The sequence below is a fragment of the Zingiber officinale genome, chromosome 4A (assembly GCF_018446385.1).
Source record: "Zingiber officinale cultivar Zhangliang chromosome 4A, Zo_v1.1, whole genome shotgun sequence".
Lineage (NCBI taxonomy): Eukaryota > Viridiplantae > Streptophyta > Magnoliopsida > Zingiberales > Zingiberaceae > Zingiber > Zingiber officinale.
The window spans coordinates 582,514-597,751 of record NC_055992.1 but is presented as its reverse complement, the minus strand read 5'-3'; positions in this window follow the sequence as shown (position 1 = coordinate 597,751).

The following is a 15,238-nucleotide window of genomic DNA, read 5'->3' as shown; positions in this document are numbered from 1 at the left end:
TAGCATCTATTCCTTAATTATATATAGAATCAAATTATGATGATAATTAATCATAATAAATTAAGGATTTATTGGTTAATTAACATATGTAAATTAAATGTGTAAATGTTCGTATGTAATAATATCTTACTATTTTATTAAAAATCTTCCTTTTTATAGTCTAAAATGAATTTAAGTTAATATCTTTTTTTCTATTCACACTAAAAATAATTCCAAGGTTTATTATTAATTCCACAAGCGAAACAATCAGTGATTTAGAGTTCGAGATTCTGTTGCGGCATATTATTATGAATTTTTCTCATCATTAATTTTCTCTAGTTGTTTTATATAAAAAAAATATAATTCTTCCCACATCTTAGAATTGACAACATTATGATCAAAGAAGCATCTATAAATATTTTAAGCCGACAATGTTAAAAACTATATTTTTCTTAGTTTTTTTTACTAAGACAAGTATAATATTAAATTAAATTAATTTTTTTTCATAAGGAAGCCGTAAAGGTGACACTCGAAAATCGAAACAATTCGGATTTTCAAAGACCCAAATAATTCAGATTTTCAAAAGTCAGGTACTTTATTCTAATGACTTTACTTTAGTATTTTAATGCTAAAATACTTTAATTAATATAATTTCATTATAAAAGGTCAATGTGATTTCAATGTATTATATTACGTATGTGTACGATCAGTCTGACATTTGGAAATTTGATTTTATTGATATAACTTAATGTTTTTTTTCCTTTATCAAAAACTATATTTTTAATGTATTTTAAAAATTTAAATCTATGTTAGCCTTTATTTTAATTTTTATATATTTTATAAATATTTTAAATATTATTTGATTATAGTGTGTTTTGCAGAAATCCAGTAGACAATAATTGAGAGGAGAAATACCAATTTAATCAAGTCATGATTTGGATCAATTATCAAATGGTTAGAGTGGAGCAAGAAAAGAAGAAATACCAATTTAAAAGCCCAATCTAGTTCAAGGTATCTTCAGCTAGGGCTCAAGTTTCCTCGGCGAGGGTAACCAACCTCACCGTTCCTTCGTCACAATTCCAACAGAGAAAATCCAGCTTTGGTTCCTGTTGTGCTGGAATTTTAAGTTGGTCCCTTGTTGGTGATGTAAATCTGATTTGTTCCCTATCCATCTAAATTGTCAACTTCTTATGGGCTATGCTGTGGGGAGCTATAGATCAGAGATATCGTCAGTTGTGATGCCGCCCACCTGCTCTGGGGGTTCTAGATCCGGGCCCTTCGTGGGTAGTCGACTCAGAGTTGATCGTGGAAAAGGAAGTTTGGTTAACTTAGTTTCAATTCTACATTCCTTGTTAATTTCCAAACAGATCTTACATTTGACTAATTTGATTTTTGATCTTAGTTGTTCTTCAGTTGTATTTCAATTCTTGTTATTTAGTTTAGTTGTTATTTTAGTTTCGTTTAGCTTAGTTTCTTGTTAATGATGATTAATCAGACTGGGTAACATCGAGCCTGGGATGATCAATCCGGTCCCATGGAAGTTTTCCACCGGCCACCAGGGTAAATCAGGAAGCACTCGCAGCGGGCATCCCAGAAGTTCAGCATCATTTAGTTGCGTACCCCATTTGAAGGAAATTTTTTTACAAATTCATCATAATTGGGGCTAGAACCGCGGGTACCTAGGTGACAATCTGGATGCCCTACCGTTGCATCATAGCTCCGGGGGCTTAATTTCTTGTTAATGAGCAGCTTAGGTTAGTTGTTTCATATTAAGTTTTTAGTTGCAATCAGGGTGAATTTCTTACTTTAGTTCAAAAGTTAATTAGTTGCAAATAGCTTCTCTTTATTTGTATTCTTTCATTTACTAAAGTAGATCTCATTTAATGCTATGCTGATGGTGAAATCATAGCATAGAGTGACAATGTGTTATGACATTACTATTAACGGGTAGATAGGATGTTGTTCATTTCATTAGAGTAAATTCATTCTTGTTTTACTATCTTATTAGCTAGGTTTTAATCCAACCCCCAATATAAACCCCTGGTTCGATTTTGTCTGAAAACAAACGTTCTGCCATTAGTTCCATGTGAGAGACGACTCGGTCTTCTACTATACTATCTTAGTGAAGGTTAATGTTGGTGCAATTTCCAGTAGGTCAAGGTTGACCTAGTTGACCAAGCGTAAACCTTGGTCATGGTTTCGATGTTTGACAATACAGAAAGACATGTAGACATGGATAATGCAGGTGCAGTTGTCCATGCGGAGAGATACTAATCAGGGTCTGATCAGGTTGGATGAAGAAGAGTCAAGTAGGTCAAGGTTGACCGGATACTTGACTGGGAAGTCCTAACTGGGATGTTAGGCAGTTCGGAAAGTCCTGGTGAGTGAAGCTAGGCAGTCGGGAAATCCTGGTGAGTGAAGCCAGGTGAAAATCCTAGTGAGTGAAGCTAGGTGAAAGTGAAAGTCCTGGTGAGTGAAGCCAGGCAGTTGGAGAAAGTCCTGGTGAGTGAAGCTAGGCGCTTGGGAAAGACCTGGTGAGTGAAGCCAGGCAGGGGAAAGACCTAGTGAGTGAAGCTAGGCAGTTTGGAAGTCCTGGTGAGTGAAGCCAGGCAAGGGAAATCCAGATGGGTCAAGGTTGACCAGACATATGGTGAAAAGTCCAAGCAGGGAGCTTGGCACGGGAAAAGTCCAAGTATGGAGACTTGGCACGGGGAAGACCAAGTTGGAGACTTGGCACGGAAAGTCGGAGAGGGCTCGGTAGCTTGTTCTCCGGACTGTCGTCAGAGAGGGCTCGGTAGCTCGTTCTCTGGACCGGACGAAGTCGGAGAGGGCTCGGTAGCTCGTTCTCCGGGCTAGGTCAAGAGAGGGCTCGGTAGCTCGTTCTCATGACCATTTAGGGTTTAGGGCTGGAGCTCTAAACCTGGATCGGTCTGGTGACCGATCCAGCGATACGCCTGAGTATCTGATCGGTCTGGTGACCGATCAGATAACAAACAGAAGGGTTCTGTAAGTCATCTGATCGGTCTGGAGACCGATCAGAGGAGTTGAGCCAACTTTCTGTGAGTGAACTGATCGGTCTGGGGACCGATCAGCAGGGAGTCTGATCGGTCTCCACGAACGATCAGAGACGCAGCCACCTCTCTTACAGAGAGGTGGGATCGGTCCGGGGACCGATCAGACTGGGGCCTGATCGGTTCCCAGGACCGATCAGAGGTGCCCTGGACCGATCAGGCTTCAGCCTGATCGATCCAGAACTATCCGTTGGCTCACAACGGTCTTCTGTCTTCTGCTGTCTTCTGGCTTCTTTTTCGCAGGTGGATGCAGGTTATAAAAGGAGATAGAGGGCTGCTACAGGCTACTTCTTCTTCTTCCTCCTCTGAACTGAGCTGCTGTTCTTCTGAAAGCTGTGCTCTTGAGCTTTGCTGAGCTCCAAAGCTTCGTGTGAGCTTCTTTGACTGAGTTGCTTGTTGGCATTCGTCCGTGAAGTTGGTGCTTCATCCGGGACTTCAGTCGACGAGAAGGCAAGCGAGTATTTGTACATTCATTGTGTATTTTGTTCTTGCTCTTCTTTGTATTTCCATATTGCTGTTGCAAGCTATTGTGGCGAGGTTTCTCCACCCACAAGGAGTATTTATTAGTTGGTTCTCCGGGGACTCATCCACCGACGGATTGATAGGGCTCGTCCACCTTACGGACACGCCGAGGAGTAGGAGTATCACCTCCGAACCTCGTTACATCCATCGAGTTTGAGGTTTGTCTTCTTCCTTTTCGTTTCTACGATTTCATTTCCGCTGCACTAACCCTAATCGTAGGAAGAAACGCGAAGAATTTGGGGCGGCTATTCACACCCTCCCTCTCTAGCCGAGTACGACGATCCTAACAGTTAAGACGTTTGGTAGATTAGAAATTAATTAATTTGATCTAAGCGAGTGACCGACGTTCTTTAATCAAATTTTGATGTCGTTGCCAAAAAATTTAATGATGTTCATTTCTTTTTAGACTGTGCATAAGTATGATCTTTATCTTGTTCTTGTTTTTTTTACTTTCTTATTTTATTTTTCTTTCGATGTAACTATCAATATCTCTCTCTTGCTTGGAACTTTGTAGGTTTTAGGAAAGAAGCAAGAGAAGTAATATTAATAGCTACACCATGAATAAAGACCTATTTTGGTCAAAGTTCACCATTTAGACCATCGTTTTAATTTTTTTAATATTTTTCATTTCATTCTTTTCGATTTTATTCATTCGTATTTATATTTCTTTGGTGGTTGTAAAAAAATCAAAAATATTATTAGGACTTAATTATTTCATATCTTGTATGCATTTATTCTATCTTGTGTATTTTCCTCTATCTTTTGATTGTATCTGCATGAATATTTTAGATAAGACTAGGAAATCACTTTTGTGTCATCAATAGTTTCAGTGTGTGATTAGAATCTCAGATTTATTAAGCAAAATGAAAAGCAACACTAAAAAAAACTCTCAGAGAGTTTTGACACCAGATTTGTTAGATAATTCCTTTGACATTTGATATTCTGATTTGGAGACAAACTTTGAGTTATGGACTATTGTACATTTATTACCAAAGTTTCATGAACTTTTTGTTAAAGATCCCAATAGACATCTACAAGAATTGGATATGATGTATCCACATTGAAAACCCATGGCATATTAGAAGAAAATATCAGACTTAGAGCATTTCCATTCTCACTAGCCGATTCAGTAAAAGATTGGTTGTACTATCTCCCACCCAATTCTATCACCAGTTGGTTTGAGATGAAGAAATTATGTCTAACGAGGTTCTTTCCTACCCTAGGATTGCAGCTATTCGGAGGAGTATTTATGGAGTCCAACAATTCACAGGAGAACCGTTACATGAATATTGGGAGAGATTTAAAGGACTTGTTACTAGTTGCCCTCAACACTAGATTAGTGATTAGCTACTTATTATATACTTCTATGAGGGATTGCTTCCCATGGACAAGAGTATGGTTGATGTAGCTAGTGAAGGGGCTCTAGTTAATAAGACACATATTTAGGCTAGAGAACTTATTGATATTATGGCTACAAATTATTAGTAGTATAAGAGTAGACCGATGATTGTCAAGAATGTTTATTCCTTTGCCAATGTATTCTCAACCAGAATCCAGTATCATCAACTTGATCCTCAATATTATCAACTTTATCAACAGGACAAGTATAATTCAATTGCAGGATTCAGGTATAGGAACGCACAACAAGATATTTCTGAGTGGCCCTAGTATTATCAGCCTTACTTTTAGCACCATCAGCCTCAGCAAGATTTTATAGAGCAGTTGGACCAAACTGGCAACAACAAGAAACACAGTTCCAAGAAAGGATACATTCATCGACTTAGTTACAATTACTATCATATCAACATACCGCATCAATTCCTGAGGAGACGGATTGTAGAGTTTGTGATGTTCCTGACTTTGTTTCAGCTATTCTACATAACTCTTCTAGTTTTTTATATTGTGATTGATCCTGTTTGAATGCTATGAGATGGTACACTGGCTCCGATAGATGGTTGGTCGAAGAATAATGAGCTTCTCGAGATCTAAAGGAACTCCTAAATGATCCTATGCACAGTCAGACAAGCCAACAAAGCATTAGTGACCTAAGACCGGGATAGAAATCCTTGGTTAGGCACTCCAATGCTCAAGTCAGTCTCCTCTCTTGAAAGTGGAAGAAGAACAGTAAAGCAAGTGCCAGAAAGTAGTAATTCAGATGCAAATACTTGACTACCTTGCTAGCAGAGAAGATTTTCCTTTTGATACCACCTCACATAACCTCCGCGATCGTGAGGTGGTCCCCAGTTTATTAGAGTTTGTTAGGTGATAGAAGAAAGTACAACCTGTATGTTTCATGATAGTTCGAGAAATCTTTTTCCTACCCATACATGTACCTCTTTTGTTACTTCTGAATTGGGCTCTCGATGAAATACTCCAAGGAATGTGTCGTGGTAACTAATTAATCAATGAAGAAACTTTGAAGGAATATTCCCTAACAAGTTCGTCAAGCTATTCTAATGTTGTCGACTGTTTGTCTGCTGAATGTATCTTGACCAGTTATTGAGCTGATCAGATATTTAGAATGTGTTTTGTTGAAAGTATCTCGATCGGTCATCAAGCCTTCCATATATAAATGTCTTCTGTGGAGCATATTTTCATCGGTCCCTAAGTCGGTGGTATGTAAGTTGTATGATAGACAGGCCGTTATAATATATTTAGCGCCTCATATGAAGCTATTCTGCATTTATACCTAATTAATTTGAAATCTGATTATGAAAGCTACTGACATCAAGAACATTAAGCCTGTTCAAGCACACCTTGAGGAATTTATGTTCGATTAGGCTTCGTCCAGCCGATCATCTATTAAGAGTTTTATAGAAGGATGATTGCCTTTAAACTCGCCCAGGCTTTGCTCGGTCAAGCGCACATAGAAAGCCTTATGCTCGATTGGCTTTTGCCCGATCGATCATATGTTAAGAGTTTTATAGGACTAATTTCCTTTAGGCCTACCCAGGCTTTGCCTGCTTAAGCGTCCGTATAAAGCCTCACGGTTAATCAGCCTTTACCCGACCGATCGTATGTTAAGAGTTTTATAGTGTTAATTGCCTTTAGGCCCGCTTAGGCTTTGCCCAGTCGAGCGCCCGTAGAAAGCCTCGCGTTCGAACGGCCTTCACCCGACCTATCATATATTAAGAGTTTTAAAGGGGTAATTGCCTTTAGGCCCTCCTGGGCTTTGCCCAGTCGAGCGCCCATAGAAATCCTTACTTTCAATCGGCCTTCGCCCAACCGATCATATGTTAAGAGTTTTATAGGGTTAATTGCCTTTAGGCCTGCCCATCTTTGCCTGGTCAAGTGCTAGTAGAAAGCCTCATGTTCGATCGACCTTCACCCGGACGATCGTATGTTAAGAGTTTTAAAGGGTTTGTTGCCTTTAGGCCCGCCCGGGCTTTGCCCAGTCGAGCGCCCATAAAAATCCTTATGTTTGATCGACCTTCACCCAACCAATCGTATGTTAAGAATTATATATAAGACTAAGTGCCTTTATGTTCGCTCGAGCTTTGCCTGGTTGAGCACACATAGAGAGTCATATGTTCGATCGACCTTCGCCCTGTCGTTCACATGTTAAGAGTTTTATATGAGGCTTAAATACATAGAGCCTGAACAACCTTTCATCCAGCCGAACTCTTCTAAGTCCGACCGACAATTAACTGACCAAGCATCCTATTTCTCATTTTCATCATAAAACCTTAGAGTTCTTATATTCTAACAAGCTTGCAGTCGGTTGGCCCTATACGAGGGTTCTATTTTGGAGCTACACGGACGAGATTTAAGGACTCCGAGGTCGGGCGATCAACATAACCAAATAACGAATACCACTCTATCTCCACTTTGACGACCATCTCATCTTGAATTTGATATCCACGTCATATCCGGAACCCACTCGTCATAACCCTTATCACTAGTCTCCCTTTTAAGTCTAGTCGAAGGAGGTGTAACCGACTAACTGGACTCAAGTTCTGCTCTCGTTCACTCCTCCTCTGTGATTATAAATGTTATTTCTTTTCCCAAACCATTTATTATTATTATTATTATTATTTTTATTATTTTTATTTTTATTATTATTATTATTTAACCCACTAATCCTGAGAGAAAGATGTTTTAACTCCTTAGAAAATCAAATGCTATTAACAATCAAATTCCTCTTTTTAAAAAGGAGGGCATAATGTTAACCACTGTATATTTCCTGTTGCTATCCCGTGATAGTTTTGATGTGAACAACTAAGTCAGATTAGGTTCTGTTGGTATTTAACCCATGTGTCTAAGTGTGCAGGAGCTTAGGAGCACAGGAAGTCGAGCGAGAGACGCAGCTAGCGAGAAGGACGACACAGGAGAGAGCCGACGGGCTCGGTGCGTCAGAGGGACGAGGTGTTGCGGAAGAGTACACCGACATACAAGAAGGGCGCGCGTAGCGGTCTGAGGGTCAAGAAGCCAGGAGGAAGACTGCTCGAGGAGAAGGTTGGAAATTGGGTTCAGGTGAGCCCTATTCTGGTTGGCCAAAATCACCCAAGCGAGCGAAGCAGCGGAAGAGCCAAAGGAGAAGTTTTGAGCTCGGTAGTAGCTGCTAGAGGCGCCTCAATGGATTGAAGGTGCCCTCGCAACCTTCTGGTGGAAGGCACCTTCAAGCACTTGAAGGTGCCTTCAACCCTTCATAGAAGGCACCTTCAATCACTTGGAGGCGCTTTTGGCTGGGCAAATTTTTCCATTGGGAAAGGATAAAGCCTTATCCTTTGGTGCCTCACTAGAGTCGCCTTCCAGCCTATTGGAGGCGCCTTCCAACCGAGGATAAGATTTTCCAAACGCTATAAAAAGACCCATAAACCAAGGAAATAGAAAACAACACTTGTAACTGAATCCTCTTGAGTTCTGTTCTGTAATTGAGTGTATTAACTACTATAAAGAGACTTCTTCAACTGAAGAAGAGTTTAGCGTGCTTCAAACTTCCTTAGATTAACAACCTCCCTAGTTGTAACCAAGTAACCCTTTTGTGCCTCTTATTTTTTTTTAGTTAGAGCCCTAGAACCAATCATTTGATGATTGTATGGACTCATGTATATCATATTCTTGTATATATATTAAGGCATTTGGTTTTTTGGTTATTATGCTTATTTGTATTAGTGTCAGATAAAATAAGTATAGTAACGTCCTTGAGTAGAAGGTTCTTACCTATATCAATCGATTGGTTGAATCGATAGTGAGATGATATAGGGAACACTACTCTAAATCATTCCTAGTTGAGTATTAACATTCAGGGACAATGTTAATACAATAAGACTAGCATGTAGGTCAGCTCGATGACTTGATCTCACAAGTCATGGATATAGAGATATCAAGCTGACACATTGGTATGCATTAGAGAATGTATACTGAATGACCCACCATGAGAAAGTATCATGGATCGTTATATGAGTGTCATATACTTTCTCATGTGGCTATTAGTATGACTATTAGTCCTTTGACCTGAAGTCACCATGGATCCCTACATAAGGAGTTATGTACTTTGGTTTCGTCAAACGTCACCCGTAACAGGGTGGACTATAAAAGCGATTACTGGGTATGTAACAAATTATGCAGAGGGATGTGAGTGATGTAGATGGGATCTATCCCTCCCATATGACGGGAGCGACATCAATATTCTTGATAGAGTTAGACCACGAAGTGCATGGCTATGCCCAAATGAGTCAACATTAGATGTTGAGCTCATTTGATCGAGTGAGTCTACTTGGAGTTCAAGATTTAGATTGATTAGAGGATGACACGGTCTATGCCTCACATTGATCAATCTAGATGTCTAGGATAGAAGGACAATGTCACATATTGTGAGGAGTCACAATTAGTAGTCACAAGGTGATGTTGGATCTCGACATTTCTTGTAACTTGGGTAGTAATGATGTGTTGCTAGATACAGCTCATTACTTATGCTCCTAAATGGGTTTAGGGCATTGCCAACGTTACAAAAACCTATAGGGTCACACACTTAGGACATTTAGATGGAGATTTGGTTCATATGATGAACCAAGAGGATTAGATTCATTTGATGAATCAAATTGGATTAAGAGTAATCCAAATTGGGCTAATTGAGTTAGACTCAAGTTGATTCATGTATTTAATGAGTCTAATTTAGATTATGACTCATTAGATCAATTTAATTTAATGAATTAGATTCATTATATTAAGTTGGCTTGAATCAAATGGTTAGATTAGATCAACCATGAGAGAGATTGAGTCAAGTTTGACTTGACTAGAGAGGAAGAGGAAGAGTCAAGTTTGACTTGACTCTTTGCCACATCATGAGTGAGGTGGCAAGATGTGGACCAATAGTGTTGTTCCACATCATCTTGTTTTGCCACCTCATGGAGGTTACAAGCCTCCATTGCATTTAATGTGGGTTGGCCACATTAAATGAGTGGAGGTTACTCATTTGCCACATCATTGTGAGGTGGCAAGATGTGGACCAATGGTAATGGTCCACATCTTCATGATGTGTCACATCATAGGAGTTACACAACACCTCTTAATGGCTTCACATTAATTGTGATTAATGTGGAATGGGAGTTACACTCCATGGAGTGGCCGACCACACAAAAATGGTGAATGAAATTTGATTTTGATTCAAGGCATTACTTCTTCTTCTTCCTCCTCAAGAGAGCTCTCTCCCTTTCCCCCTCTTGCCGTGACCACACAAGGTGCTAGCACACCTTTTGTGTGTTTTCTCCACCTACGTGTTCGTGTGGATACTTCTAGAGGAGTATCTATTTTGATACTCTAGAGATCCGGCAATTCCTTGGACGAGCGGGAACGCGAAAGGGCACGCTTCGAAGGTATAACTCTCATCTAGTGTAGATCTAGAGTCTTTGAAACTCGTACTCGTATTTTCATTCGGTTTTTCCTTGCACGGATCTATGGCTTTGGGTGATTTGGGGTTTCCGCGACGCGAAAAGCGATTTTCGCGGCCCGAAAAACCCAACAGTGGTATCAGATCCACGTGCAAGGCGAGTACGAGTTTGTTTTTTGGTTTTATGAAAACTAAAGTTTCTGTAATTTTCTGTAAAATTATGATTTTTGGATTTTTATGAGTATTTTTCTCGAGTAATCGAAGCACAAGTGTTTAGACGCTTGTAGGCTTCGACTACCGGGAAGATTTTTTCCAAAACGGTGATGTTTCGACCCAAATCCATTTGGGACAGCGAGCGAAGGCACTGTAGAATCGCTTAGGAGCAACTCACGATGGTTAGATCGTGGGTAGGGGCACTTCTCCTAACCCCGCAAGGGGATTTGCTTCGCGATTGCGCCCGAAATCGCTAATCGGGACCGCTAGGAAGATTCTTCTCAAAGGTTTCGTCCCAAATCGTTTTGGGACAGAGAGTTTAGGCGTTGTTGGATCGCAAAGGAACCCTCGCGATGGTTAGATCGCGGGTAGGGGCGCTGCCCCTGGCCCCGCAAAGGGATCCGTTCCGCGATTGCGCCCGAAACCGCTAAACGGGACCGCCGGGAAATTTTACTCGTAAAAATTGTAAAAATTAATTTTAAAATTATAGAAAATTATGAAAATATATAATTTTGAATTATATATTAATTTTATGATAGTCATGGCCCAAAAACCCAATATGATTAGATTGTGTTGTAATTCATAATACGGCATGCGTGCCGTTATGTGTTTGCGCGTGTTGTATGTTTTTATTTTTCCGCGACCTGCGCGTCGTGCCTTTCTCATATATTCTGGTTGTAAATTAGATTTAGACTCGAATGTAACTCGAGTTTCAAATTGTAATGTACAAATTGGAGCGGTGGAGGGTCCACACGAGACGGAGTTCCGAGGCGGGCACGAGCAACACAAGGTGGTCAAAGGGAGGAGCTTGGAGAAGCTGTTGACCCTAGGTTGACCATTCGATCTTCTCATTGGCTTGAGAAGATCGTAGTAGGGCCATGACTAAATCACAAATGGATTAATTAGCTAATTGCTTATGTATATGATGCATGTTTAATAAGTAATTAATTAATTAGTGCCTTACGATTAGATTAGATCTAAGTCGTGCACATGATGCACCCTTGCGATTAGATTAGATCTAAGTCGTGCACAAGATGCATCCTTTTCGATTAGATTAGATCTCAATCGAACCAACTCTAAATGACTAACCGTGCCGTGATACCTATCACTACCTCGATCACATGTATTGTTGAATCTGCCAAAGCAGAGCAATACATATTATCTTGGTAGGGTACGGAGGGACAATCTTGGTCCCGCCTATCAACGCATGGGTGAATACAAACTCAATTAGATTGAGTATTCCTAGTTACTCGGTTGGATCGAGTCAACTATAGGCATTCTTCCAATAGTTGGAAAGATAGGACAAAATCACGTTTATATTAACTCTCGGGCGTATTAGCCAAAGCTAACTCGAGTTTTAATATAAATATGGATCTTGATCCTATAAACAAGAGCTGCATAGAGATGTAATTGGTAATCGTTACCTACCGATCATACTAAGTCTTGGGCGTATTAGCCAAAGCTAACTCAAGGGTTAGTATGATGTGGATCTTGTCCCACATGAATTATAGAATTCAGTGGGAGCATCATTTAGTTAAAGGCCTAATTAAATGATTAGGAATATGATACTTATTTCTGCATTTATTTCTGTTGTAGAATTTCCATGACGTCGAATATGAACATTTTCTCCCTGCGATCTGTCCTTAAGAAGGACAAGCTCAAACGGAGCAAATTTCCTGGACTGGTACAGGAATCTGAGAATAGTTCTCACTCAGGAACGTAAACTGTACGTTCTGGAGCAGCCCATTCCGGAGGCTCCTCCTGCCACTGCCACACGAGCTGACCAGGATGCTTACAAGAAGTATCAAGATGACGCATTAGATGTGTCCTGTCTTATGCTCGCGACCATGAACTCTGAGCTTCAGAAGCAACATGAGTTGATGAGCGCTTACGATATGGTTAAACATCTTTGTCACCTATATCAAGGACAAACAAGGCACTGGAAGAGGAACTCCAAAGAATACCTGGAAGATCTTAAGAAGAAGAGAAATAAGATTTCTACTTCAGGTATACATGTTATAGAAGTCAACCTCTCTATTTCTTCATCGTGGGTATTAGATACCGGATGTGCTTCGCACATTTGTACTAATGTACAAGCGCTGAGGAATAGCAGGGCATTGACAAAGGGTGAGATAGACCTACGAGTAGGCAATGGAGCACGAGTTGCTGGTATTGCTGTACGAACTTATCATCTATCTCTTCCCTCTGGGCTTGTACTAGAATTAGATGATTGTTGTTATGTGCCTGTCTTGACTAAGAACATAATTTCAGTTTCTTGTTTGGACAAGAAAGGATTTTCGTTTATAATAAAGAACAAATGTTGTTCCGTCTATTTAAACGATATGTTCTATTGTAGTACACCTCTGATAAACGGACTCTATATTCTAGACCTCGAGAGCCCTATCTATAACGTAAATACCAAGAGGCTCAAGTCTAATAACATGAACCAAACCTACCTTTGACACTGTCGCTTAGGTCATATAAATGACAAGCGCTTATCCCAACTCCATAAGGATGGTTTGTTGGACTCATTTGATTTTGAATCATATGAGATATGCGAGTCATGCCTACGAGGCGAGATGACCAAGACTCCCTTTAGTGGACACAGCGAAAGAGCGACTGATTTGTTAGGACTCATACATAGTGATGTATGTGGCCCTTTCAATGTCGCTGCTAGAGGCGGTTATAGATACTTCATCACATTTACTGATGACTTCAGTAGATATGGTTATGTGTACTTGATGACACATAAGTCCGAATCCTTTGAAAAGTTCAAAGAATTCAAGAATGAAGTACAGAACCAGCTTGGCAAGAGTATTAAAATACTTCGATCAGATCGAGGTGGTGAATACTTAAGCCATGAGTTTCGTGACTATTTAGCTGAGTGTGGGATTCTATCCCAACTCACTCCTCCTGGAACACCACAATGGAATGGTGTGTCCGAAAGGAGGAATCGTACCTTATTAGATATGGTACGATCTATGATGAGTCACACAGATCTTCCGACATATCTATGGGGATATGCTCTGGACACGGCAGCTTTGTTTCTCAACCGAATTCCATCCAAGGTCGTGATAAAGACACCATATAGGATATGGACTCGGAGAGATGCCCAGGTGTCTTTCATGAGGATTTGGGATTGTGAGGCTTACGTACGACGTCAAGTCTCAGACAAATTAGGACCCAAATCCGACAAGTGCTATTTCATTGGATATCCCAAGGAAACTAAGGGATATTATTTCTACATTCCCAGTCAGCACAAGGTAGTTGTGGCAAAGACTAGGGTCTTTCTAGAAAGAGACTTTGTTTCTAGAAAGACTAGTGGGAGCGCGTTCGATCTTGAAGAAGTTCAAGATGCGAACAATAGCACTGATGCCTCGATGGAAATTGAACCGGAACCACAAAGTGTTGTGGATGATGTTGTTCCACAAAGAGTTGAGGAACAACAACTAGTTCAAGTAGACATACCTCTTCGCAGGTCTGATAGGGTACGTCGTCAGTCTGAGAGATACTCATTTCTCTTGTCTGACCATGATGACATTGTGCTCATAGAGGATGAGCCTACCACCTATCAGGAAGCTGTGATGAGACCAGATTCCGAGAAATGGCTAGAAGCCATGAGATCCGAAATGGAATCCATGTACACCAACCAAGTATGGACTTTGGTTGATCCACCTGAAGGGGTAAAACCTATTGGGTGTAAGTGGGTCTTTAAGAGAAAGACTGACATGGATGGACTTATTTATAAGGGTCGCTTGGTGGCTAAAGGTTTCAAGCAGACATGGTATTGACTATGATGAAACCTTTTCTCCAGTAGCGATGTTTAAGTCCATTCGGATCATGCTTGCTATTGCAGTCTATCATGACTATGAGATATGGCAGATGGATGTCAAAACCACGTTTCTGAATGGAAACCTACTCGAGGATGTGTACATGACACAACCTGAGGGTTTTGTAGATCCACAGCATACTAGCAGAGTATGCAAGCTGCATAGGTCCATTTATGGACTAAAGCAAGCTTCTCGGAGCTGGAATCTTCGTTTCGATGATGCAATCAAACAGTTTGGTTTCATCAAGAACGAAGATGAGTCTTGTGTCTACAAGAAGGTTGTAGGGGATATAGTTGTCTTCCTCATATTGTATGTGGATGACATACTGCTCATTGGGAAGGACATCCCTATGCTTCAGTCTGTCAAGACTTGGCTAGGGAGTTGCTTCTCAATGAAGGACTTAGGTGAACCATCCTGCATTCTAGGGATACAGATCTATAGAGATAGATCTAAGAGATTGCTTGGCCTAAGTCAGAGTACATACATTGACAAGGTACTCCTTCGGTTTGCCATGCAGAACTCCAAGAAGGGATTTCTGCCGATGTCACATGGCGTGAGTCTTTCGAAGACTCAAGGTCCTTCTTCTAGAGAGGAGAGAGACCGCATGGATCAGATCCCTTATGCCTCAGCCATAGGATCGATCATGTACGCCATGCTATGTACTCGACCTGATGTCTCGTATGCTTTGAGCATGACGAGCAGATACCAGTCAGATCCAGGTGAAAGTCACTGGATAGCGGTCAAGAATATTCTTAAATACTTATGAAGGACTAAAGAATATTTCTTGATAT